The following is a 26370-nucleotide window of genomic DNA, read 5'->3' on the forward strand; positions in this document are numbered from 1 at the left end:
TTGCGTGCCTAAGCTCTCTAGCCCTCTCCCTTCCTGACATTGTCATTGGAGACAATTGGCAGATTTAGGCTGGGAGGGAGAGAGAGAGAGAATGATGATATGGAGAGAGAGATGAGAGAGAGGATGGGGAGCATTTAGGATAAAGTATTTAGGTGGGTAGAGAGAGGATGGGGAGCATTTAGTATAAAGTATTTAGGTGGGTAGAGAGAGGATGGGGAGGATTTAGGATAAAGTATTTAGGTGGGTAGAGAGAGGATGGGGAGCATTTAGTATAAAGTATTTAGGTGGGTAGAGAGAGGATGGGGAGGATTTAGGATAAAGTATTTAGGTGGGTAGAGAGAGGATGGGGAGGATTTAGGATAAAGTATTTAGGTGGGTAGAGAGAGGATGGGGAGCATTTAGGATAAAGTATTTAGGTGGGTAGAGAGAGGATGGGGGGCATTTAGTATAAAGTATTTAGGTGGGTAGAGAGAGGATGGGGAGCATTTAGTATAAAGTATTTAGGTGGGTAGAGAGAGGATGGGGAGCATTTAGTATAAAGTATTTAGGTGGGTGGAGAGATGTGAATAGTTGGCTTGAATAAGTGAGAGCGTAGAGCATGAGGAAAGGGCCAGCATCTGAGTTATTAATTACATCTAATTAGCATTTTAGACTGTACTAGTTTTAAATGAATGAAATGAAATGAAATTCATGAATGAAATTGACCTAAATACAGAATGATTGAAAAATGATTTACAAATGATTAACATTACCTTGAATCACTAAGATCCAGTGTCTGTCTGCTTGCCTTTTATTTCTCGCTGTGCAGTTGTTTTGCGTAATTGCCATCATAATATTTGCATGTTTTATTTGATCAGAACAGCATTAGTGCTGTGATGACTCAGTTCTCAGTAAAATCAGTGAATTAACCAGTGAATTAGTGTGAAGATGTTAATGTCAGCTTCAGGCATTTCTCCATGGAAGGTGTGAAAAAGCCCCTGTCACTACTTCAGTGTAAACCAATTAATGTTTAAAGGGGTTTTCGTGCAAAAAGGCTATTATTAGGTTACTCAAAATGTCAGTCATAAGTGGTTCTTTGTGTGTCACGTTGTCAAAAATGTGTTTACCATATAGACACAAACTGCTCAGACACCTCATTTTTATATGCACTGTCTACCTTACTTTGAATTAGTGATATGAACTTTTTGGTTCTGATACTATGAAATCAGTATAATTCACTTTCTACCCCTGGAAGTGTATTCTCCCAGTGAAAGACTTATGGGTCTCCTCATGAGATTCAGTCAGATGTCTTGAAACGATTAATTACCTCATGTACCACTTTGATTCCAAATACGACCAGCACATAATTAAAGTGTGGTGCGTTCACAATGAAATTCATTATTCTTTTTATCTCCTCCATCCTCTCTTTTCCTTTATAATTGCTTTCCCTCAGATACAACTGAGCATTCAACAGACTACACAGAATAAGATTACCCCCCTATGTTCCATACCAACAGTGTGCTATCTAAATTCGTTATTTAAAAAAAAAAAAAAAACTGCTCTGGATGACTTTCCGTTTATTCAGAGTGAAATGAAATTGAGGAAATGTATGAGAGTTTCTGTAGTGAAAGAGATTAGCTATTGATATCATTGGTCTGACCTGAAAGAACAGGAACCCTGAGTGACTCCGCTTGTATTTAAATGAACTCATGGCAGTGAACCCTTTATTTGGGGATTTTGTTATGGTTATTGATAAAATACAGTCAAATCAAATTGGAGTTGTCACACACAGTCTACAGCAGTGTAAAGAATACCTCAGAATGCATACTTGCCCCTCTTCCTCAACGGTGCAGAATAATGTAAAGTAGCAAAGCTAATCCGTCATGTTTGGAAGATGCATGGAGTAATCTCAAAGTCATATCTGTTACGTCAGGTATTCCCAAACTGGGGTACACGCAATGCCATCCATCGGGGGTACACCAAATACAAATGTGATGTACATTTTTTTTTTCACATTTTCAAACAGTCCATTTATATTTTCCAACAGGGCTATACATTTGGGTAAGGTTTTTTTCCCGCCTGAGCAGCCTCGTTTCACTGCCAAAAATAACATTAAACCATCTTAGTGTTCAGCGAAATAACAACACAATGTCAAATACAGGCAGCCTAGTCAATAATTAACATCCAATCACGTTAACTGTTACTCTCTCGCGGGAATTCCACTAACGATCCGTATGTAGCCAAATGTAGCTTCTGCTCATTCCATTTGCTTGAAAATTGATAAATTGTTTTTTTTAAAGTAAGGCCATAGAGACACATACCAGCTCTACTGGTAGTACTGCTACTACCAGCAGCACTGCACCTGCACCTGTCGACGACACAAGTTGTTCTGCTTCCACAGCACATCCACATAGCATCAGTAATTCTACAGTTGTTGTTATCCCAGCTAGCATGGACACAGACAGTTGTGAATATGATGCAGCCGAAGAGCTACTGCCCCCTTCCCCGGGAAAGCACCGAACAACAGACAGGGATGATGGACCATTGAAGTGGCGCAAAAATAATGAGAACTACATTGATTTGGGGTTCACTTATATTGGGAGAGGTGCCTTTCCTCAACCACATTGTGTAATATGTGAAAAAGTACTATCTCACAACTCAATGAAACCTTCACTCTTGTGCAAACATTTAGAAACAAAACATGCCCATTTGAAAAATAAGCCACAGGAGTTTTTTGAGCAAGAATTAAGATGACTTTCGAGTAGTAAGACATGTATAAAATAAACAGATATCATTAATAAGAAGGGGCTAGAAGCGTCTTAAATGGTGAGCTACCGAGTGAGTGGCTAGGACAGGCAAGCTTTTTCAGTTCTGCCCACAAACTTTCTATAGGATTGAGGTCAGGGCTTTGTGATGGCCACTCCAATACCTTTACTTTGTTGTCCTTAAGCCATTTTGCCACAACTTTGGAAGTATGCTTGGGGTCATTGTCCATTTGGAAGACCCATTTGAAACCAAGCGTTAACTTCCTGACTGATGTCTTGAGATGTTCGCTTCAATATATCCACATAATTTTCCAGCCTCATGATGCCATCAATTTTGTGAAGTACACCAGTCCCTCCTGCAGCAAAGCACCCCCAACACATGATGCTGCCACCCCCGTGCTTCACGGTTGGGATGGTGTTCTTTGGCTTTCAAGCCTCCCCCTTTTTCCTCCAAACATAATGATGGTCATTATGGCCAAACAGTTTTATTTTTGTTTCATCAGACTAGAGGATAGTTCTCCAAAAAGTACAATCTTTGTCCCCATGTGCAGTTGCAAACCGTAGGTAGTCTGGCTTTTTTATGGTGGTTTTGGAGCAGTGGCTTCTTCCTTGCTGAGCGACCTTTCAGGTAATGGACTTATTTTATTGTGGATATAGATACGTGTTTCCTCCAGCATCTTCACAAGGCCCTTTGCTGTTGTTCTGGGATTGATTTGCACTTTTGCACCAAAGTACGTTCATCTCTAGGAGACAGAACGCATCTCCTTCCTGAGCGGTATGACGGCTGCGTGGTCCCATGGTGTTTATACTCGCGTACTATTGTTTGTACAGATGAACGTGGTACCTTCAGGCGTTTGGAAATTGCTCCCAAGGATGAACCAGACTTGTGGAGGTCTTGGCTGATTTCTTTAGATTTTCCCATAATGTTAAACAAAGAGGCACTGAGTTTGAAGGTAGGCCTTGAAATACATCCACAGGTACACCTCTAATTGACTCAAATTTAGTGTATGTAAACCTCTGATCCACTGGAATTGTAATACAGTGAATTCTAATTGAAATAATCTGTCTGAAAACAATTGTTGGGAAAATGACTTGTGTCATGCACAAAGTAGATGTCCTAACCGACCTGCCAAAACTATAGTTTGTTAACAAAACATTTGTGGAGTTTTAATGACTCCAACCTGAGTGTATGTAAACTTCTGACTTCAACTCTATGTGAGAGTGCATTCTCGGCCCTCACTAGCATAAAACTAAATACAGGCACAGCCTGTGTGTGGAAAATGATTTTAGACTGAGACTCTCTCCAATACAACACAACATTGCAGAGTTATGTGCATACTTTCAAGCACACACCTCTCATTGACCTGTCGTGAGTTATTCACACCCTTCTCATTAACCTGTGGTGAGGTATTCACACACCTCTCATTAACCTGTGGTGAGTTATTCACACCCTTCTCATTGACCTGTGGTGAGTTATTCACACCCTTCTCATTAACCTGTGGTGAGTTATTCACACACACCTCTCATTAACCTGTGGTGAGTTATTCACACCCTTCTCATTAACCTGTGGTGAGTTATTCACACCCTTCTCATTAACCTGTGGTGAGTTATTCACACCCTTCTCATTAACCTGTGGTGAGTTATTCACACCCTTCTCATTAACCTGTGGTGAGTTATTCACACCCTTCTCATTGACCTGTGGTGAGTTATTCACACCCTTCTCATTAACCTGTGGTGAGTTATTCACACCCTTCTCATTAACCTGTGGTGAGTTATTCACACCCTTCTCATTGACCTGTGGTGAGTTATTCACACCCTTCTCATTAACCTGTGGTGAGTTATTCACACCCTTCTCATTAACCTGTGGTGAGTTATTCACACCCTTCTCATTGACCTGTGGTGAGTTATTCACACCCTTCTCATTAACCTGTGGTGAGTTACTCACACCCTTCTCATTAACCTGTGGTGAGTTATTCACACCCTTCTCATTGACCTGTGGTGAGTTATTCACACCCTTCTCATTGACCTGTGGTGAGTTACTCACACCCTTCTCATTAACCTGTGGTGAGTTATTCACACCCTTCTCATTAACCTGTGGTGAGTTATTCACACCCTTCTCATTAACCTGTGGTGAGTTATTCACACCCTTCTCATTGACCTGTGGTGAGTTATTCACACCCTTCTCATTGACCTGTGGTGAGTTATTCACACCCTTCTCATTGAACTGTGGTGAGTTATTCACACCCTTCTCATTAACCTGTGGTGAGTTATTCACACCCTTCTCATTAACCTGTGGTGAGTTATTCACACCCTTCTCATTAACCTGTGGTGAGTTATTCACACCCTTCTCATTAACCTGTGGTGAGTTAATCACACCCTTCTCATTAACCTGTGGTGAGTTATTCACACCCTTCTCATTGACCTGTGGTGAGTTATTCACACCCTTCTCATTGACCTGTGGTGAGTTATTCACACCCTTCTCATTGACCTGTGGTGAGTTATTCACACCCTTCTCATTAACCTGTGGTGAGTTATTCACACCCTTCTCATTAACCTGTGGTGAGTTATTCACACCCTTCTCATTGACCTGTGGTGAGTTATTCACACCCTTCTCATTGACCTGTGGTGAGTTATTCACACCCTTCTCATTAACCTGTGGTGAGTTATTCACACCCTTCTCATTAACCTGTGGTGAGTTATTCACACCCTTCTCATTGACCTGTGGTGAGTTATTCACACCCTTCTCATTGACCTGTGGTGAGTTATTCACACCCTTCTCATTAACCTGTGGTGAGTTATTCACACCCTTCTCATTGACCTGTGGTGAGTTATTCACACCCTTCTCATTAACCTGTGGTGAGTTATTCACACCCTTCTCATTAACCTGTGGTGAGTTATTCACACCCTTCTCATTAACCTGTGGTGAGTTATTCACACCCTTCTCATTAACCTGTGGTGAGTTATTCACACCCTTCTCATTAACCTGTGGTGAGTTATTCACACCCTTCTCATTAACCTGTGGTGAGTTATTCACACCCTTCTCATTAACCTGTGGTGAGTTATTCACACCCTTCTCATTAACCTGTGGTGAGTTATTCACACCCTTCTCATTAACCTGTGGTGAGTTATTCACACCCTTCTCATTAACCTGTGGTGAGTTATTCACACCCTTCTCATTAACCTGTGGTGAGTTATTCACACCCTTCTCATTGACCTGTGGTGAGTTATTCACACCCTTCTCATTAACCTGTGGTGAGTTATTCACACCCTTCTCATTAACCTGTGGTGAGTTATTCACACCCTTCTCATTAACCTGTGGTGAGTTATTCACACCCTTCTCATTAACCTGTGGTGAGTTATTCACACCCTTCTCATTAACCTGTGGTGAGTTATTCACACCCGTCTCATTAACCTGTGGTGAGTTATTCACACCCTTCTCATTGACCTGTGGTGAGTTATTCACACCCTTCTCATTGACCTGTGGTGAGTTATTCACACCCTTCTCATTAACCTGTGGTGAGTTATTCACACCCTTCTCATTAACCTGTGGTGAGTTATTCACACCCTTCTCATTAACCTGTGGTGAGTTATTCACACCCTTCTCATTAACCTGTGGTGAGTTATTCACACCCTTCTCATTAACCTGTGGTGAGTTATTCACACCCTTCTCATTGACCTGTGGTGAGTTATTCACACCCTTCTCATTAACCTGTGGTGAGTTATTCACACCCTTCTCATTGACCTGTGGTGAGTTATTCAGCACTGAGGGAGGGATGAAGTACGTTGGGCACTAGTAGTGGAAATGTATACACAATATGTCTTTGAGAGGGAAAAAAACACATTTCCCTTTAATTTGGTGGGAATCTATAACCGTACTGTTTCAATGTATTTACTGTAGCGCTCCTGTTCTGTAAAGGAAATGTCCTGATTTTAAAGGGACAATCTGGGATTCTAAGTGGGCACCCCTCCACTTTTTTGGTAAACTTCTAAGGGATGGGACTGGAGAAATGTCCCCACAATTACATTAATCACAAACAATGGAGTTAAACAGGCTCTATTTTCTTTTAGTTCTGATGGGGTAAGAAAGTTGAACTAATCTCATAAGGCAATTTACATAGTGATGTACTCCAAAAGTCTGAAACCGGATGTACCCATCCCAGAATGCCCCTTTAATCCCTCAATTCCATTGAACTCTATGAAGTTGACAGAAGTTTAGAGGTAATGTGCATTAGTTCCAGCAAGAAAGCAATCCACATGAGCTGCACTTTTATGTTTCTTTAAGCATCTATTGACCTTGACTGATTTGTTCTTCAGAGGACGTGCTTTTAGATATTGAATTCTTCGTCTCGCTGTGAGTGCCTTCGTTTTTATCTATGGTTATAATATTCAGCCACGGGGCTCTTCAACTGATATTTCACTTTATTGACTCTTAATTGTCCCCGTCTTTGATGCTCAGCTCAGTTTTGATGGAGGCTTTAGAATGAATGCAAAGCTTTCCCAACACATTGGCTCACCCGATATTTATTCAACACTCACTAAACTTCTATTCTCTGTCTTTTTTTCCCTTTCCGCTCAGATTTTCTTTCAGAGAATTCACCCCCGACTTTGGAAATGTTTCAGATTTTTCTTTTTAATCACCTAAACAACTTCTCAACCAAGGGTGATTTTGCCTGATTGCGCTGGCTTATTCAGGTTGAATGAACGCCTTCCGAGACAGCAGCAAATGGAATTTCAACACAGTGTTTTGTTAGCATGTGTGAGGATAAGCGGATGAGCAACTAGCATACAATGCCTTCAAAAAGAATTCATAACCCTTGACTATTTCCACCTTTTGTTGTGTTACAGCCTGAATTTAAAATGGATTAAATTGAGATTTTATGTCACTGGCTACACACAATACCCCATAACGTGAATGTGGAATGATGTTTAATTACATGTTTTACTAATGAATTAAAAATGAAAATCTGAAATGTCTTGAGTCCGTAAGTATTCAACCCCTATGTTATGGCAAGCCTAAATAAGTTCAATAGTAAACATGAGCTTAACAAGTAAAATAATAAGTTGCATGGACTCACTCTGTGTGCAATAATAGTGTTCAACATGACTACCTCATCTCTGGACCCCACAAATACAGTACAATTATCTGTAAGTTCCCTCAGTCAAACATTTCAGGTAGATTCAACCACAAAGATCAGATAGGTTTTCCAATGTGTCTGAAAGAAGGGCACCTATTGGTATATGGGTAACTGAAAGCAGACGTTGAATATCCCTTTGAGCATTGTGAAGTTATTAATTGCACTCGGTCACCACAAAGATACAGGCATCCTTCCTAACTCAGTTGCCGGAGCAGAAGGAGACCGCTCAGGGATTTCACCATGAGGTCAATGGTGACTTTAGAACAGTTAGAGTTGAATGGGTGTGGCAGGAGAAAACTTAGGATAGATCAACAGCATTGTAGTTACTCCACAATACTCACCTAAATAACAGAGTGAAAAGAAGGAAGCCTGTACAGAATACAAATATTCCAAAACATGCATCCTGTTTGCAAAAAGGCACTAAAGTAAAACTGCAAAAAAATATGTAGCAAATAAATGAACTTTATGTCCTGACTACAAAGCATTGTGTTTGGGGCAAATCCACCACAACACATCACCGAGTAGGAATATGGAGACTTTTAGGAAAGAAAGAAACATAATAGAGCTAAGCACAGCTAAAATCCTAGAGGAAAACCTGGTTCAGTCTGATTTCCAACAGACACTTGGGAGAAAAATTCACCTTTCAGCAGGACAATAACGTGAAGCACAAGGCCAAATATACACTGGAGTAGCTTACCAAGACAACATTGAATGTTCCTGAGTGACCTAGTTACAGATCCTATGGCAAGACATGGAAATGGCTGTCTAGCATGGATCACCAACCAACTTGACAGAGCTCTTAGAGACTTACCCAAAAAGACACATAGCTGTAATCCCTGCCAGGATTGTGATGTATTGACTCAGGGGCGTGAATACTTATGTAAATGAGATATTTATTTATTTAATTTTCAATTAATTTGCTAACATTTATAAAAATGTGTGTTGACTTTGTCATTATGGGATATTGTGTGTAGATGGATTCATGCTGTAAGACAAAATGTGGAATAAGTCAAGGGGTGTGAATACTTTCTGACGCACTGTAAATGTCTAGCAGACATACCGCCTCTATAGAGTAGATATACCGCCTCTATAGAGTAGATATACCGCCTCTATAGAGTAGATATACCGCCTCTATTGAGTAGATATACCGCCTCTATAGAGTAGATATACCGCCTCTATAGAGTAGATATACCGCCTCTATAGAGTAGATATACCGCCTCTAAAGAGTAGATATACCGCCTCTATAGAGTAGATATACCGCCTCTATAGAGTAGATATACCGCCTCTATAGAGTAGATATACCGCCTCTATAGAGTAGATATACCGCCTCTATAGAGTAGATATACCGCCTCTATAGAGTAGATATACCGCCTCTATAGAGTAGATATACCGCCTCTATAGAGTAGATATACCGCCTCTATAGAGTAGATATACCGCCTCTATAGAGTAGATATACCGCCTCTATAGAGTAGATATACCGCCTCTAAAGAGTAGATATACCGCCTCTATAGAGTAGATATACCGCCTCTATAGAGTAGATATACCGCCTCTATAGAGTAGATATACCGCCTCTATAGAGTAGATATACCGCCTCTATAGAGTAGATATACCGCCTCTATAGAGTAGATATACCGCCTCTATAGAGTAGATATACCGCCTCTATAGAGTAGATATACAGCCTCTATAGAGTAGATATACAGCCTCTATAGAGTAAATATACAGACTCCAGAGAGTAGATAAACAGCCTCCAGAGAGTAGATATACAGCCTCTATAGAGTAAATATACAGCCTCCAGAGAGTAGATAAACAGCCTCCAGAGAGTAGATATACAGCCTCCAGAGAGTAGATATACAGCCTCCAGTGAGTAGATATACAGCCACTATTGAGTAGATAAACAGCCTCCAGAGAGTAGATATACAGCCTCCAGAGAGTAGATATACAGCTTCCAGAGAGTAGATATACAGCCTCTATATAGTAGATATACAGCCTCTATAGAGTAGATATACAGCCTCCAGAGAGTAGATATACAGCCTCTATAGAGTAGATATACAGCCTCTATATAGTAGATATACAGCCTCCAGAGAGTAGATATACAGCCTCCAGAGAGTAGATATACAGCCTCTATATAGTAGATATACAGCCTCTATAGAGTAGATATACAGCCTCTATATAGTAGATAAACAGCCTCCAGAGAGTAGATATACAGCCTACAGAGAATAGATAAACAGCCTCCAGAGAGTAGATATACCGCCTCTATAGAGTAAATATACAGCCTCCAGAGAGTAGATATACAGCCTCCAGAGAGTAGATATACCGCCTACAGAGAATAGATAAACAGCCTCCAGAGAGTAGATATACCGCCTCTATAGAGTAAATATACAGCCTCTATAGAGTAGATATACAGCCTCCAGAGAGTAGATATACAGCCTCCAGTGAGTAGATATACAGCCTACAGAGAATAGATAAACAGCCTCCAGAGAGTAGATAAACAGCCTCCAGAGAGTAGATATACAGCCTCTATAGAGTAAATATACAGCCTCCAGAGAGTAGATAAACAGCCTCCAGAGAGTAGATATACAGCCTCCAGAGAGTAGATATACAGCCTCCAGTGAGTAGATATACAGCCACTATTGAGTAGATAAACAGCCTCCAGAGAGTAGATATACAGCCTCCAGAGAGTAGATATACAGCTTCCAGAGAGTAGATATACAGCCTCTATATAGTAGATATACAGCCTCTATAGAGTAGATATACAGCCTCCAGAGAGTAGATATACAGCCTCTATAGAGTAGATATACAGCCTCTATATAGTAGATATACAGCCTCCAGAGAGTAGATATACAGCCTCCAGAGAGTAGATATACAGCCTCTATATAGTAGATATACAGCCTCTATAGAGTAGATATACAGCCTCTATATAGTAGATAAACAGCCTCCAGAGAGTAGATATACAGCCTACAGAGAATAGATAAACAGCCTCCAGAGAGTAGATATACCGCCTCTATAGAGTAAATATACAGCCTCCAGAGAGTAGATATACAGCCTCCAGAGAGTAGATATACCGCCTACAGAGAGTAGATATACCGCCTACAGAGAATAGATAAACAGCCTCCAGAGAGTAGATATACCGCCTCTATAGAGTAAATATACAGCCTCTATAGAGTAGATATACAGCCTCCAGAGAGTAGATATACAGCCTCCAGAGAGTAGATATACAGCCACTATTGAGTAGATAAACAGCCTCCAGAGAGTAGATATACAGCCTCCAGAGAGTAGATATACAGCCTACAGAGAATAGATAAACAGCCTCCAGAGAGTAGATATACAGCCTCTATAGAGTAGATATACAGCCTCCAGAGAGTAGATATACCGCCTCTATAGAGTAGATATACAGCCTCTATAGAGTAGATATACAGCCTCCAGAGAGTAGATATTCCGCCTCTATAGAGTAGACATACAGCCTCTATAGAGTAGATATACAGCCTCCAGAGAGTAGATATACAGCCTCCAGAGAGTAGATATACAGCCTCCAGTGAGTAGATATACAGCCTCCAGAGAGTAGATATACAGCCTCCAGAGAGTAGATATACAGCCTCCAGAGAGTAGATATACAGCCTCCAGAGAGTAGATATACAGCCTCCAGAGAGTAGATATACAGCCTACAGAGAATAGATAAACAGCCTCCAGAGAGTAGATATACAGCCTCTATAGAGTAGATATACAGCCTCTATAGAGTAGATATACAGCCTCTATAGAGTAGATATACAGCCTCCAGAGAGTAGATATACCGCCTCTATAGAGTAGATATACAGCCTCTATAGAGTAGATATACAGCCTCCAGAGAGTAGATATACAGCCTCCAGAGAGTAGATATACCGCCTCTATATAGTAGATATACAGCCTCTATATAGTAGATATACAGCCTCTATAGAGTAGATATACAGCCTCCAGAGAGTAGATATACCGCCTCTATAGAGTAGACATACAGCCTCTATAGAGTAGATATACAGCCTCCAGAGAGTAGATATACAGCCTCCAGAGAGTAGATATACAGCCTCCAGTGAGTAGATATACAGCCTCCAGAGAGTAGATATACCGCCTCTATATAGTAGATATACAGCCTCCAGAGGGTAGATATACAGCCTCCAGAGAGTAGATATACAGCCTACAGAGAATAGATAAACAGCCTCCAGAGAGTAGATATACAGCCTCTATAGAGTAGATATACAGCCTCCAGAGAGTAGATATACCGCCTCTATAGAGTAGATATACAGCCTCTATAGAGTAGATATACAGCCTCCAGAGAGTAGATATACAGCCTCCAGAGAGTAGATATACAGCCTCCAGAGAGTAGATATACAGCCTCCAGAGAGTAGATATACAGCCTCCAGAGAGTAGATATACAGCCTCCAGAGAGTAGATATACAGCCACTATTGAGTAGATAAACAGCCTCCAGAGAGTAGATAAACAGCCACTATTGAGTAGATAAACAGCCTCCAGAGAGTAGATATACAGCTTCCAGAGAGTAGATAAACAGCCACTATTGAGTAGATAAACAGCCTCCAGAGAGTAGATATACAGCCTCTATAGAGTAGATATACAGCCTCCAGAGAGTAGATATACAGCCTCCAGAGAGTAGATATACAGCCTCCAGAGAGTAGATATACCGCCTCCAGAGAGTAGATATACAGCCTCCAGAGAGTAGATATACAGCCTCCAGAGAGTAGATATACAGCCTCTATATAGTAGATATACAGCCTCCAGTGAGTAGATATACAGCCTCCAGTGAGTAGATATACCGCCTCTATATAGTAGATATACAGCCTCCAGAGAGTAGATATACAGCCTCCAGAGAGTAGATATACAGCCTCCAGAGAGTAGATATACAGCCTCCAGTGAGTAGATATACAGCCTCCAGTGAGTAGATATACCGCCTCTATAGAGTAGATATACAGCCTCTATATAGTAGATATACAACCTCCAGAGAGTAGATATACAGCCTCCAGTGAGTAGATATACCGCCTCTATAGAGTAGATATACAGCCTCTATATAGTAGATATACAACCTCCAGAGAGTAGATATACAGCCTCCAGAGAGTAGATAAACAGCCTCCAGAGAGTAGATATACAGCCTCCAGAGAGTAGATATACAGCCTCCAGAGAGTAGATATACAGCCTCCAGTGAGTAGATATACCGCCTCTATAGAGTAGATATACAGCCTCTATATAGTAGATATACAACCTCCAGAGAGTAGATATACAGCCTCCAGTGAGTAGATATACCGCCTCATTCAGGCAAACAAGCCATTTTTGGACGTCTCTCAAACAGTAAAGTAATGGAAACTACGACTCTGTATAAGTATCTTCCCAAACATCAGAAGCCAGCTGTACAATGTCAGTAAGTCAACTCAATGATTTCTCTCCTGATATAAACTCTTGTATATAGGAAAGTCTATTTTCCCCCAGTTTTCTGGAAGGAGAAAGCATGATGCACTTTAATGGAATAAAACTATGTGGAGAATGTCTCCCATGTCAGTGGATGAAAAGTTGCTCAGTAACAACAGCGTTAGGGCATGTGGGGAGTGACAAAATCTACTGCAGCAGTTCAATCTCTCAGTAAGACATTCCTGCATGCGCTTTGCAACGTGACCGGCCATTAGAATGTGCTTTGATCCTGTCTCATTCATTTTTCACGTCAAATCATTTTGATCTCTGAATAATTGATGGTGTGGCATTTCATTTGACGAATACAACATTTGTTGAATATTTAATATGACATTAATATTAAATGTCTCGTTGTCCTAGACAATGTCAAACACACTGATACTTCAACTGACAGTCAAATAAGGGGACATCTTGTGTCTAGAAGATATTAAACCTTATTAATAATAGACTAACCTGACAGTATTGTCAAGCAACAGTTGGTGGGAACTGTCTGAGGACAGACATTGTATTATTTCCTTGTGACACCTGTAGGTTTATTGAACATTTCACAGTATTTTTATTTTATTTTTATTTCTCCTTTATTTAACCAGGTAGGCCAGTTGAGAACAAGTTCTCATTTACAACTGCGACCTGGCCAAGATAAAGCAAAGCAGTGTGACAAAAACAACAACACAGAGTTACACATGGAATAAACAAACGTACAGTCAATAACACAATAGGAAATCTGTATACAGTGTGTACAAATGAAGTAAGGAGGTAAGGCAATAAATATGCCATAGTGGCAAAGTAATTACGATTTAGCAATAAACACTGGAGTGATAGATGTGCAGATGAGGATGTGCAAGTAGAAATACTGGTGTGCAAAAGAGCAGGAAAAACAAAAAACAAATATGGGGATGAGATAGGTAGTAGGTTGGATGGGCTATTTACAGATGGGCTGTGTACAGCTGCAGCGATCGGTAAGCTGCTCTGACAGCTGATGCTTGAAGTTAATGAGGGAGATATAAGTCTCCAACTTCAGTGATTTTTGCAATTCGTTCCAGTCATTGGCAGCAGAGAACTGGAAGGAAAGGCGGCCGAAGGAGGTGTTGGCTTTAGGGATGACCAGTGAAATATACCTGCTGGAGCGTGTGCTACGGGTGGGTATTGCTATGGTGACCAGTGAGCTGAGATAAGGCAAAGACTTATAGATGACCTGGAGCCAGTGGGTTTGGCGGCGAATATGTAGCGAGGACCAGCCAACGAGAGCATACAGGTCGCAATGGTGGGTAGTGTATGGGGCTTTGGTGACAAAACTGATGGCACTGTGATAGACCTCATCCAATTTACTGAGTAGAGTGATGGAGGCTATTTTGTAAATGACATCGCCGAAGTCAAGGATCGGCAGGATAGTTAGTTTTACGAGGGTATGTTTAGCAGTATGTGGACTCCGTCTCAGATTGGGCTGATCAGAACATTGGAAGGCGTTTGTTCTCTTCCACGGGACACCACGATTCTGTGCCTGGGTTTCCCTGATGAAGCTCTGAATTCCAGAAACTGGAGTGATGTCTTGTGTCTACGGAGGAGCCAGGAACCTCTGATGATTAGAATGTGAATCATTACTGCTGCGGGTTTAGGAACAACACAAACCAGTGAGGAAGTTTAGAATCCTTCTTAAAAAAAGAATGAATAAACCGTTTAATCCCATTACCATCTTTGGTATATTTTTGGCAAAAAAATATATTACAATTTCAGTCTGGTTAGTATGTATCCAGCTCCGTGAATTCCTTCAATGCAAGCTGTTTTCTCAACAAGTATGGGCTTGATTGGAAGAGAGTAGATATAGTAGATATAGTAGATATAGAGAGTAGATATTGGAAGTTTACATACACCTTGGCCAAATACATTTTTCACAATTTCTGACATTTAATCCTAGTAAAAATTCCCTGTTTTAGGTCAGTTAGGATCACCACTTTATTTTAAGAATGTGAAATGTCAGAATAATAGTAGAGAATTATCTTTCATCACATTCCCATTAGAAGTACTCAATTAGTATTTGGTAGAATTGCCTTTAAATTGATTAACTTGGGTCAAATGTTTCGGATAGCCTTCCACAAGCTTCCCACAATAAGTTGGGGGAATTTTGGCCCATTCCTCCTGACAGAGCTGGTGTAACGGAGTCAGTTTCAGTTCTGCCCACAAATGTCTATAGGATTGAGGTAAGGGCTTTGTGATGGCCACTCCAATACCTTGACTTTGTTGTCCTTGAGCCATTTTGCCACAACTTTGGAAGTATTCTTGGGGTCGTTGTCCATTTGGAAGACCCATTTGTGACCAAGCTTTAACTTCCTGACTGATGTCTTGAGATGTTGCTTCAATATATCCACATCATTTTCCTACATCATGATGCCATCTATTTTGTGAAGTGCACCAGTCCCTCCTGCAGCAAAGCACCCCCACAACATGATGCTGCCACCCCCGTGATTCACGGTTGGGATGGTGATCTTCGGCTTGCAAGCCTCCCCCTTTTTCCTCCAAACATAAAGATGGTCATTATTGCCAAACAGTTCTATTTTTGTTTCATCAGATGCGGACATTTCTCCAAAAAGTACAATCTTTGTCCCCATGTGCAGTTGCAAACCATAGTCTGACTTTTTTTATGGCGGTTTTGGAGCAGTGGCTTCTTCCTTGCTCTGTTATTGTGGATATAGATACTTTTGTACCTGTTTCCTCCAGCATCTTCACAAGGTCCTTTGCCGTTGTTCCGGGATTGATTTGCACTTTTTGCAGAAAAATACGTTAATCTCAAAATACGTTAATCTCTAGGAGACTCCTTCCTGAGCTGTATGATGGCTGCGTGGTCCCATGGGTTTATACTTCCATACTATTGTTTGTACAGATGCAAGTGGTTCCTTCCAGCATTTGGAAATTCCTCCCAAGCATGAACCAGACTTGTGGAGGTCTACAATTTTTTTTCTGAGGTCTTGGCTGATATCTTTTGATTTTCCCATGATGTCAAGCAAAGAGGCACTGAGTTTGAAGGTAGGCTTAGAAATACATCCACAGGTATACCTCCAATTGACTCAAATGATGTCAATTAGCCTATCAGAAGCTTCTAAAGCCATTACATCATTTTCTGGAATTTGGAAGCTGTTTAAAGGCACAGTCAACTTAGTGTATGTAAACTTCTGACCCTCTGGAATTGTGATACAGTGAATTATAAGTGAAATAATCTGTCTGTAAACAATTGTTGGAAAAATGTACTTGTGTCATGTGTAGCCGATGTGAAATGGCTAGCTAGTTAGCGGTGGTGCGCGCTAGTGGCGTTTCAATCGGTGACGTCACTTGCTCTGAGACCTTGAAGTAGTGGTTCCCCTTGCTCTGCAAGGGCCGCGGCTTTTGTGGAGCGAATGGGTAACGATGCTTCGAGGTTGACTGTTGACATGTGCAGAGCGTCCCTGTTTCGCACCCAGGTCGGGGCGAGGGGACGGATGTAGAGTCTATACTGTTACACATGCACAAAGTAGATGTCCTAACCGACTTGCCAAAACTATAGTTTGTTAACAAGAAATGTGTGGAGTGGTTGAGAAACAAGTTTTAATGACTAAGTGTATGTAAACTTCCGACTTCAACTGTATGTTAATGCATTTTCATCTAATCAACAGCTCATGCATGTATTTTTGAGCATGGAATGGTAATATATTACTAATACATATTTAATAGCTTGACTGCAGCATGTGTTATACTGTAGCAAAGATTGTCATATGAAAGTGAAAAATAGGTTTATCTCTCAGAAGATTAACATATTTATCTCAGGATTTTACAATACCAGGTAGTTTTTTAATTCATGGGCTACAGTGTGAATCCAAACGCTTCCCACCGTCAGGAAAAAAACATATTCTTTATCTTTCCCTGAGAAAACCGGACTTTGTTTTTATGGTGTAATGATCTTCTTCATCTGAGGAACAGGAAAGATCGGACCAAAACGCAGCGTGGTAAGTGTCCATGTTAATTTAATATCACTGAACACGAAATACAAAATAACCAAGTGAAACAATGAAAATCGAAACAGTCCTGAAAGGTGACAGAACACAAAACAGGAAACAACTACCCACAAAACCCATGTGGGCAAGAGCTACCTAAGTATGGTTCTCAATCAGAGACAACGATAGACAGCCGTCCCTGATTGAGAACCATACCCGGCCAAAAACAAAGAAATACAAAATCATAGAAAAAAGAACATAGAATGCCCACCCTAGTCACACCCTGGTGTCGTGTCTTTGGCTATGCCGGATTAAGTGATATGACATGCTATTCTATAAAATAATTTCTCCATAATTAATATTACCTGATTGAGCTAATCGTATAAATGTAATTAACTAGAGAGTCGGGGCACCACAAAATAATATTTATAGAGCTGTTATCTTCCGAATAAACTCTTAAAGACCTAGCAATATTTTACATCAATATTAATCGTCATCTTAATTCAGTCTCATCTGAAAGTTGTAAATTCTTATCTGCACGAACCCTGGCTATCTGCACGAACCCTGGCTATCAAGTTGAATCAGCAATACAAAATTGGGTTTAATTATTTATTTACTAGATAACTAACTAATCACACAGAATTACACATACACATATTTCAATCATAACTTGACTACAAATTATGTCATAAAGAAAAACGTCCCTAGCGGGCGGAACAGATATGACAGCTGGTTACACAAAAGAAAAGGGTCTGGGTTTGAGTGAAAGAGCGTGAAGACTTAGGAACAAAGGGCGAAGCTGTGCTATTGTAATTACAGTATCTTATGCATTCTAAATTACCGCCCATTTGGAAAAGGAAAATGCAATAAATATTTACTCTGAGCTGCGCTTCGGTAGGTTGGTGGTAGATGGAAGGCCATGTTGCCCAACTGAGTCCTTTGTCCTTTGAAGAATGTCTCTGCTGGTAAATTGAATACGTTGTAGTAACGTCGTTGTGTGGTAGACGGGATACTCTGGCTTTTTCTTCCTAACCCTCGTTTGCAGCGGCTGTTGCTAACTCAACGGTTAGGAGGTATCACTTCTGTAGTGAATAAGAGTTCAAAGTTCATACCATTCGCAACCAAAGCTCACGCTGATGTTGGCTTCGTTCTGTAGTTATTATCTGAACCATTCTGACATCGGACCGTTGTCCTCACGTCCTTGGAACAGGAGGTTATATTGTCGTCGAGGGCTTATATAGGAAGGGAGAGGAGGGCGTGTTTGAAAAGTTTTATTGCCCATGTCCCTTCACAGGGGCGGGCCACTGATTGAGCAGAGCCGTATTTTATGAAAACCCAAATCTCACATTTTAGAAGCTAAAATCACATTTCATCCCATCACAAATCATTTCATATTCAAACATTTAAATTGAACAACAATTCCATGTGAATCCGATAACTTTGATGTGTAGACTTTCCACTGTAGAGTTTATGTCATCTTATCATTGATGAGAATGTCTCAGATGACAACCCAAACTGACATCATATTCATTAAGTACCACTGCATATGTTCAATTGGACGGATTACCAGAATATAGTTCATTTCCCCCCACCTTATGATGTTCCCTGAATCTCTATGTTAAGCAAGAGATATCCCTCTAGTGGTATGGGGGCTGTGCTTTGGCAAAGTGGGTGGGGTTATATCCTTCCTGTTTGGCCCTGTCCGGGGGTGTCCTCGGATGGGTCCACAGTGTCTCCTGACCTCTCCTGTCTCAGCCTCCAGTATTTATGCTGCAGTAGTTTATGTGTCGGGGGGCTAGGGTCAGTTTGTTATATCTGGAGTACTTCTCCTGTCCTATTCGGTGTCCTGTGTGAATCTAAGTGTGCGTTCTCTAATTCTCTCATTCTCTCTCTCGGAGGACCTGAGCCCTAGGACCATGCCCCAGGATTACCTGACATGATGACTCCTTGCTGTCCCCAGTCCACCTGGCCGTGCTGCTGCTCCAGTTTCAACTGTTCTGCCTTCTTATTATTCGAACATGCTGATCATTTATGAACATTTGAACATCTTGGCCATGTTCTGTTATAATCTCCACCCGGCACAGCCAGAAGAGGACTGGCCACCCCACATAGCCTGGTTCCTCTCTAGGTTTCTTCCTAGGTTTTGGCCTTTCTAGGGAGTTTTTCCTAGCCACCGTGCTTCTACACCTGCATTGCTTGCTGTTTGGGGTTTTAGGCTGGGTTTCTGTACAGCACTTTGAGATATCAGCTGATGTACGAAGGGCTATATAAATAAATTTGATTTGATTTGATTTTGCAAAAGTAACATCAGTAGGGAAGAGAGAGGAAAAAGGGGGGAAGAGGTATTTATGACTGTCATAAACCTACCCCCAGGCCAACGTCATGACACTGGCCTAACCAAAATAGAGAATAAAAGCCTCTCTATGGCCAGGGCATGACATATGGGTGTCGTCAGGATTTTCATAGCGTGTTAAATCCAAAGGAAGAAACTATGCCGAGTTATGAGCAACGTGAAGAGAGACATTTAATAATTTATCTGTAGTCTTCAGGGGGAGAATTTCCTCGTCATAATAAGTGATTGTTAATGCCTTTGGAGCATGGTCAGTAGAATGACAAGTGTGTTTACTATTTTCTACATTGTCGAATAATAGTGAAGACATCAAAACTATGAAATAACATATGGCATCATGTAGTAACCAAAAAAGCATGAAACAAATCTAAACATATTTGATATTTGATATTTTTCACCCTTTGCCTTGATTACAGTTTTGCACACTCTTGGCATTCTCTCAACCAGCTTCACCTGGAATGCTTTTCCAACAGTCTTGAAGGAGTTCCCACATTTGCTGTGCATTTGACAAACCAGATGGGATGACTTATCGCCGCAGAATACTGTTGTACGTCTCACAAAGATACAGTGGTTGGAACCAAAAATCTCCAATTTGGACTCCAGACCAAAGGACACATTTCCACCGGTCTAAAGTCCATTGCTCGTGTTTCTTGGCCCAAGCAAGTTTCTTCTTCTTATTGGTATCCTTTAGTAGTGTTTTCTTTGCAGCAATTCTACCATGAAGGCCTGATTAACAGTCTGCACTGAACAGTTGATGTTGAGATGTGTCTGTTACTTGAACTCTGTGAAGCATTTATTTGGGCTGCAATTTCTGAGGCTGGTAACTCTAATGAACATATCCTCTGCAGCAGAGGTAACTCTGGGTCTTCCATTCCTGTGGCGGTCCTCATGAGAGCCAATTTCATCATAGCACTTGATGGTTTTTGTGGCTGCACTTGAAGAAACTCTCAAAGTTCTTGACATTTTCTGTAATGACTGACCTTCATGTCTTAAATTAATGATGGACTGTTGTTTCTCTTTGCTTATTTGAGCTGTTCTTGCCATAAAATGGACTTGGTCTTTTACCAAATAGGGTTATCTTCTGTATACCCCCCCCCCCCACCCCTTTTTTCACGCAAATCCTGAAAAGTCTCTGTTGAGAACAAATCAATATTTGTTGTTTGTGTTCTGCAAATGGAGGGTAAGCAGTTTCGGCTGACGTTTTGGGTTGTTGTCAGTTCATAAATGACTTTTACTTTTGTGTTTCTTTTATCATGAGTCACAATCGGGCTCAGAATAGAGTGGGAAGTCTAATGGGTTTTCTGGATCAACTCCACCAGCGCAGGATGTTAATCATGTTTATGCTTCAGTTTACTGCACGTAGTTTAGTGGTTTTACTCTGTGAAGGTATTGTGCACTGAAATTTCTAACTTGCAACATCTAATGGTTCTCTAGACAGGAGTGGATGTGATTTGGAAAGTTAGCGACCCAAAACTAGCTTGGTTCCAGATCTGTTTGTGTTATCATGTCAAATCCATGTTTGGCATGATAATGAGTGAAAAGGAGTTGATATGATGGCACAAACACATCTGGGACCAGTCTACCTAAGAGATTGTCAAACTAGTATTTGACACACACATTTAACCCCAGTGAAGTCAATTTGTGACCGAGCATTCTGCCATTGTTTTTCATGATAACGTTTTGGCTTGATATTTGACTGCTCGTTCTGCCAATAGGAGCATTACGCTCCAGGTACTAATCTAGGATCAGCTTCCCCTCCCTCATTCCTAACCTTAACCATTAGTGGGGGAAATGCAAAAGTGACCCAAGAGCAGCGTCTCAGGGCAACTTCACCCGACTCCGAACTTCATCTGAATGGCAATTCGTTCTCTGATTCTGTGATCTGACTCTTTGACATGCATTCATCCTTTAGACCCGCCCCTCTTATCATTGATTAATGGTTTCTAAGTTGACTCAGATAACTCTTTATTGATAATTAATTGGTCTCTAGTAGGCCCCAACAGGGCTATTACCTACCCATTACAAGCCCATAAGTAAGTAACCTTGGCTTGTGCGAGCTGAACGGAGCCTGTCTCCTGTTTCTGTAGTGTGAGGCAGCTTGATGGACAAGTAGGCTACACCCCTTGGACAGGACACTATAGTCTATCGCTGGGCTTGCATGATTTATAATATCTAATTAGCTACCAAACCAATTAATTAAAGGTCATTTTAGCCATTTATGATCAATTATTTAGTGGTTTAATGTCACATGTTCCTTCATTCTTGAATGTTTAAATGTTTTGATTGATTTATATAGAGTTTGGTACTTAGGGCTCTGATCAGAATTAGGGCTCTGATCAGGAATAAGCAGGAAATCCTAGGCATTTTTCAAAAGTTACTTGACTTTTGCAACCCTATTTAGTATTATTAGGTAAAGTGAGATGTGTTCTTCTCCCCAGATGACTATGTATGCAAGTGGATGATGGTGGACAGGTTTAATGGCTTTCCATTTGTTCATTACTTACTGGATGTGATTGCTATTGATTTGCCCCTGCTGTTCTGCTTCTGTTGTTTCAGGGATACACACACAGCTTGACAGCCCATATGATCCATCATCAGGCTCAGATGAACCTTAACAAAATATTGTGATTCTTCTGCCTTCTGCTGAGAATTCTCTTTTAGTGCTTGGGTTATATTGTTATGATTAATGGACATGGCCTGTGGGACAGGCCTGATTTTCTCCTGAATTTCACAACTGTAGAAAAGCCAGAAAAGTGTGTGTGAGATTGAAATGTGCTGGAGCTTATTAACCCATAAGAGTCTAAGCCCTGTCTAAGCCAGGGGGAGGGTTCTACTGTACTTAGTTATATGGAATTGTTTTAAGAAGGTCATACCAAGGATCAATTTGCTATTTGATTTGGAATTTAAGACCCCTTAAAGTATCCCCCCAAAATTGTACAAGTAAAATTTGATGAAATGTTTATTTGCCTAACTGCTGATATTGTCCATTAAAATGCATTGAATAGCAGATTCAAATGAAATCAAATACAATTTTATTGGTCACATACACATGGTTAGCTGATGTTAATGCAAGTGTAGCGAAATGCTTGTGCTTCTAGTTCCGACTATACAGTAATATCTAACAAGTCATCTAACAAATTCACAACAACTATCTTATACACACAAATACACACAAATGTAAAGGGATGAATATATACATAGAAATATATGGAATAGCGATGGCATAGGCAAGATGCAGTAGATCGTGTAGAATACAGTACAGTCGTGGACAAAAGTTTTGAGAATGACACAAATATTATTTTTCATAAAGTCTGTTGCCTCAGTTTGTATGATTGTCACACTCTGACCATGATTTGCGTTGTTTGTTTCTATGTTTTGTTTGGTCAGGGTGTGATAGGAGTGGGCATTCTATGTTATATGTCTAGTTTGTCTATTTCTATGTGTTTTGGCCTGATATGGTTCTCAATCAGTGGCAGGTGTTTGTCGTTGTCTCTGATTGGGAACCATATTTAGGTAGCCTGTGTTGTATTGTAGTTTGTGGGTTATTGTCTATGTTATGTTGCATGTTAGCACTCAGTTTCTATAGCGGTCACATTCGTCTGGTTAGTTAGTTTGTTTGTTTAGTGTACTTTGTGTTTTTTTCCGTCTAATCATTAAATCATGCATTTACACGACGCTGCGCTTTGGTCTCCTCTTTACGACGATCGTGACAATGATGGCAATTTGCTGATACTCCAGAATGTTATGAAGAGGGATCAGACGAATTGCAATTAATTGCAAAGTCCCTCTTTGCCATGCAAATTAACTGAATTCCCAAAAAACATTTCCACTATATTTCATCCATGCCACATAAGGACCAGCTGACATCATGTCAGTGATTCTCTCGTTAACACAGGTGTGAGTGTTGACGAGGACAAGGCTGGAGGTCACTCTGTCATGCTGATTGAGTTCGAATAACAGACTGGAAGCTTCAAAAGGAGAGTGGTGCTTGGAATCATTGTTCATCCTCTGTCAATCATGGTTACCTGCAAGGAAACACGTGCCTTCATCATTGCTTTGCACAAAAAGGGCTTCAAAGGCAAGGATATTGCTGCCAGTAAGATTGCACCTAAATCAACCATTTATCGGATCATCAAGAACTCAAAGAGAGCGGTTCAATTGTTGTAAAGAAGGCTTCAGGGGGCCCAAGAAAGTCCAGCAAGTGCCAGGACCGTCTCCTAAAGTTGATTCAGCTGCCGGATCGGGGCAACAGTTAGCTTGTTCAGGAATGGCAGCAGGCAGGTGTGAGTGCATCTGCACGCACAGTGAGGTGAAGACTTTTGGAGGATGGCCTGGTGTCAAGAAGGGCAGCAAAGAAGCCACTTGTCAAAACCCAACTGATTGGCTCAAACGCATTAAGGAAAGAAAAACCACAAATTAACTTTTAAGAAGGCACACCTGTTAATTGAAATGCATTCCAGGTGACTACCTCATGAAGCTGGTTGAGAGAATGCCAAGAGTGTGTAAAGCTGTCATCAAGGCGGCTACTTTGAAGAATCTAAAATCTAAACTATATTTTGATTTGTTTAACACTTTTTTTTGGTTACTACATGATTCCATATGTGTTATTTCATAGTTTTAATGTCTTCACTATTATTCTGCAATGTGGAAAATAGTTAAAATAAAGAAAAACCCTTGAATGAGTAGGTGTGTCCGCATTTTTGACTGGTACTGTAAATAATTGTATCTTACTGCTGTAGCTCACTGTTTGAGCTCTGTGGTAAAACCAACTCTCATATCTGGCTGATGTAGCCTGTGGTCATAGCTCACTGCTCCAGCTTTTACAGTTGGCCACAGAGCTAATGTCTGTGGTGCTATTAGCCTGTATCCAAAGAATGTCTATCTCTGTGTCTCCTGGTCTGTCAAAGCCAGATCATCTATCCCTCTCTCTCTCTGTCACTGTTCTTTCAAAGCTAACTGGTGTTTCCCTGTATGTCTTTCTCACTCACTGACTCACTCACTCTGGGCGGCAGGTAGCCTGGCGGTTAGGAGCATTGGGCCAGTAGCCGAAAGGTTGCTGGATCGAATCCCAGAGCTGGCAAGGTAAAATCTATCATTCTGAGCAAGGAAGTTAATCTACTGTTCCCCGGGCACCGATGATGTGGATGTCTATTAAGGCAGCCCCCCACACCTCTCTGATTCAGAAGAGACATTTCAGTTTAATGCATTCAGTTGTACAACCGACCAGGTATCCCCCCTTTCCTTTCTCTCTCTCTCTGTCTCTCTCAGTCTCTCTGTCTCCCTGTTATCGCAAAGTGAATGTGTCTGTCCCCTTCTCTGAGTATCTGTGGTCTAACTCTCCACTCTCTGTGTGTGGGAGGAAGGAGCAAGTCAAGCTAACTATTCCCTCTCTCTGTCCCCCTGTTATAGGAGTCTCTGGGGGAAGGCGGATCCAGCATCCAGGGTGGCCCGGTGGAGGAGAGGAAGGAGAAGGTGCCCAGCCCTCACCTCAGCCAGCTGGTTGTTCTGACAGCCAGTGAGACACTCTACAGCCTGGCCCAGAGGGTAGTCGCAACAGAGTCACTGTAAGAGATGGTCTTTAGACCCCCATTTGAAATCCTGTTTATATCTCTTTAGAAGTCCCTAGAGGGTGGTGGCCACTGAGGGTCGTTCCAAATTAAATTATTCACAGAGCTCCAGAGTGTGACACTCTGACTTGGCTGTGCGAGTTATAAACTGTATTGGTAGCATCAATGCAAGCTTGACATTCTACACGCTCACCCTACTCCAAACCATGATTTGGTCAAACAATAATGTACATTATCCTCACCATTACTGTAATAAAAGTCTCTGCCCTGCCCCTGTTGCTGAGCAACCCACTGTCCTCCACACTCCGGGAGACAAATGTTATGATTGTAGGCTGTAACATTTCAAAATCCGATTGTGAGAAAAACACAACTTTTGAAGTAACTACTGTTTTCACTGTTGAAGAGATCAGGGCTTAGGCTCTTAAGGGATTTTAAAGGAAGAAAGAACGGAATGCTCCACCCCCCCCCCCCCCCCCCACACACACACACACACACAGAGCAGTGACTGTAGTGGTGGAGGGGGCTTACACACCACCTAACCCCTCTGTCCTAGCACCCAGACATGCTCAGCATACAATACGCCATTTTGAATAAAGCCATTACTGACTATGGGAGCCTCGTAAAGGGCTGCTCTACCTTTAACAGCTCATTTAGCCATGCTTTAATGGAATAATCAATGAGGGCCCGCCACCCCAGGGCCCTGAGCAAAGATCAAGATTATAGTTGTGAAAGATAAGTGCCTCTTGTCATCGTCTAAATTTATATAGGCATAACACGATAAATGTCAGGGCTCTGCTTGTTATCTCTCCCTGTGGTAACCATGAGATTTGTGGTCATGGTGGGCTGACGACTCACAGATAATGCCATTTTTCGAGTCCATAAAAACAAACGTGTTTGCCCACTCTTTTGTGGGAATGTTGTCATATTAAAGGGAGGCAGGAGCAAGCTGTGTGTATGTCTCGTGGCATATTGGACATCACTTGCGCTCGTTAATGTTTGATGGTTGAGTGTAATGCAATCTGGGAAGGTAATGGTCTTTGTTGAGGTTCTAATTTTGTCCTAGATACTCATTTATTTGGCCCACATAGATTTGCAATTCGTTTCGATGTGTTTCAGGCCCGCTTTCAATTACTTCTCAGTAGGCAGCTAGTTTCTACTGCAACAAG

General features: G+C 41.2%; 1 pseudogene; it reads left to right on the plus strand.

Moving 5' to 3' along the window:
• LOC109908451 (syndetin-like) overlaps nucleotides 1-26370 on the plus strand; it is a 349878-nt pseudogene that overhangs the window by 298821 nt on the left and 24687 nt on the right.

The sequence above is a fragment of the Oncorhynchus kisutch genome, linkage group LG17 (genome assembly GCF_002021735.2).
Source record: "Oncorhynchus kisutch isolate 150728-3 linkage group LG17, Okis_V2, whole genome shotgun sequence".
Classification (NCBI taxonomy): domain Eukaryota; kingdom Metazoa; phylum Chordata; class Actinopteri; order Salmoniformes; family Salmonidae; genus Oncorhynchus; species Oncorhynchus kisutch.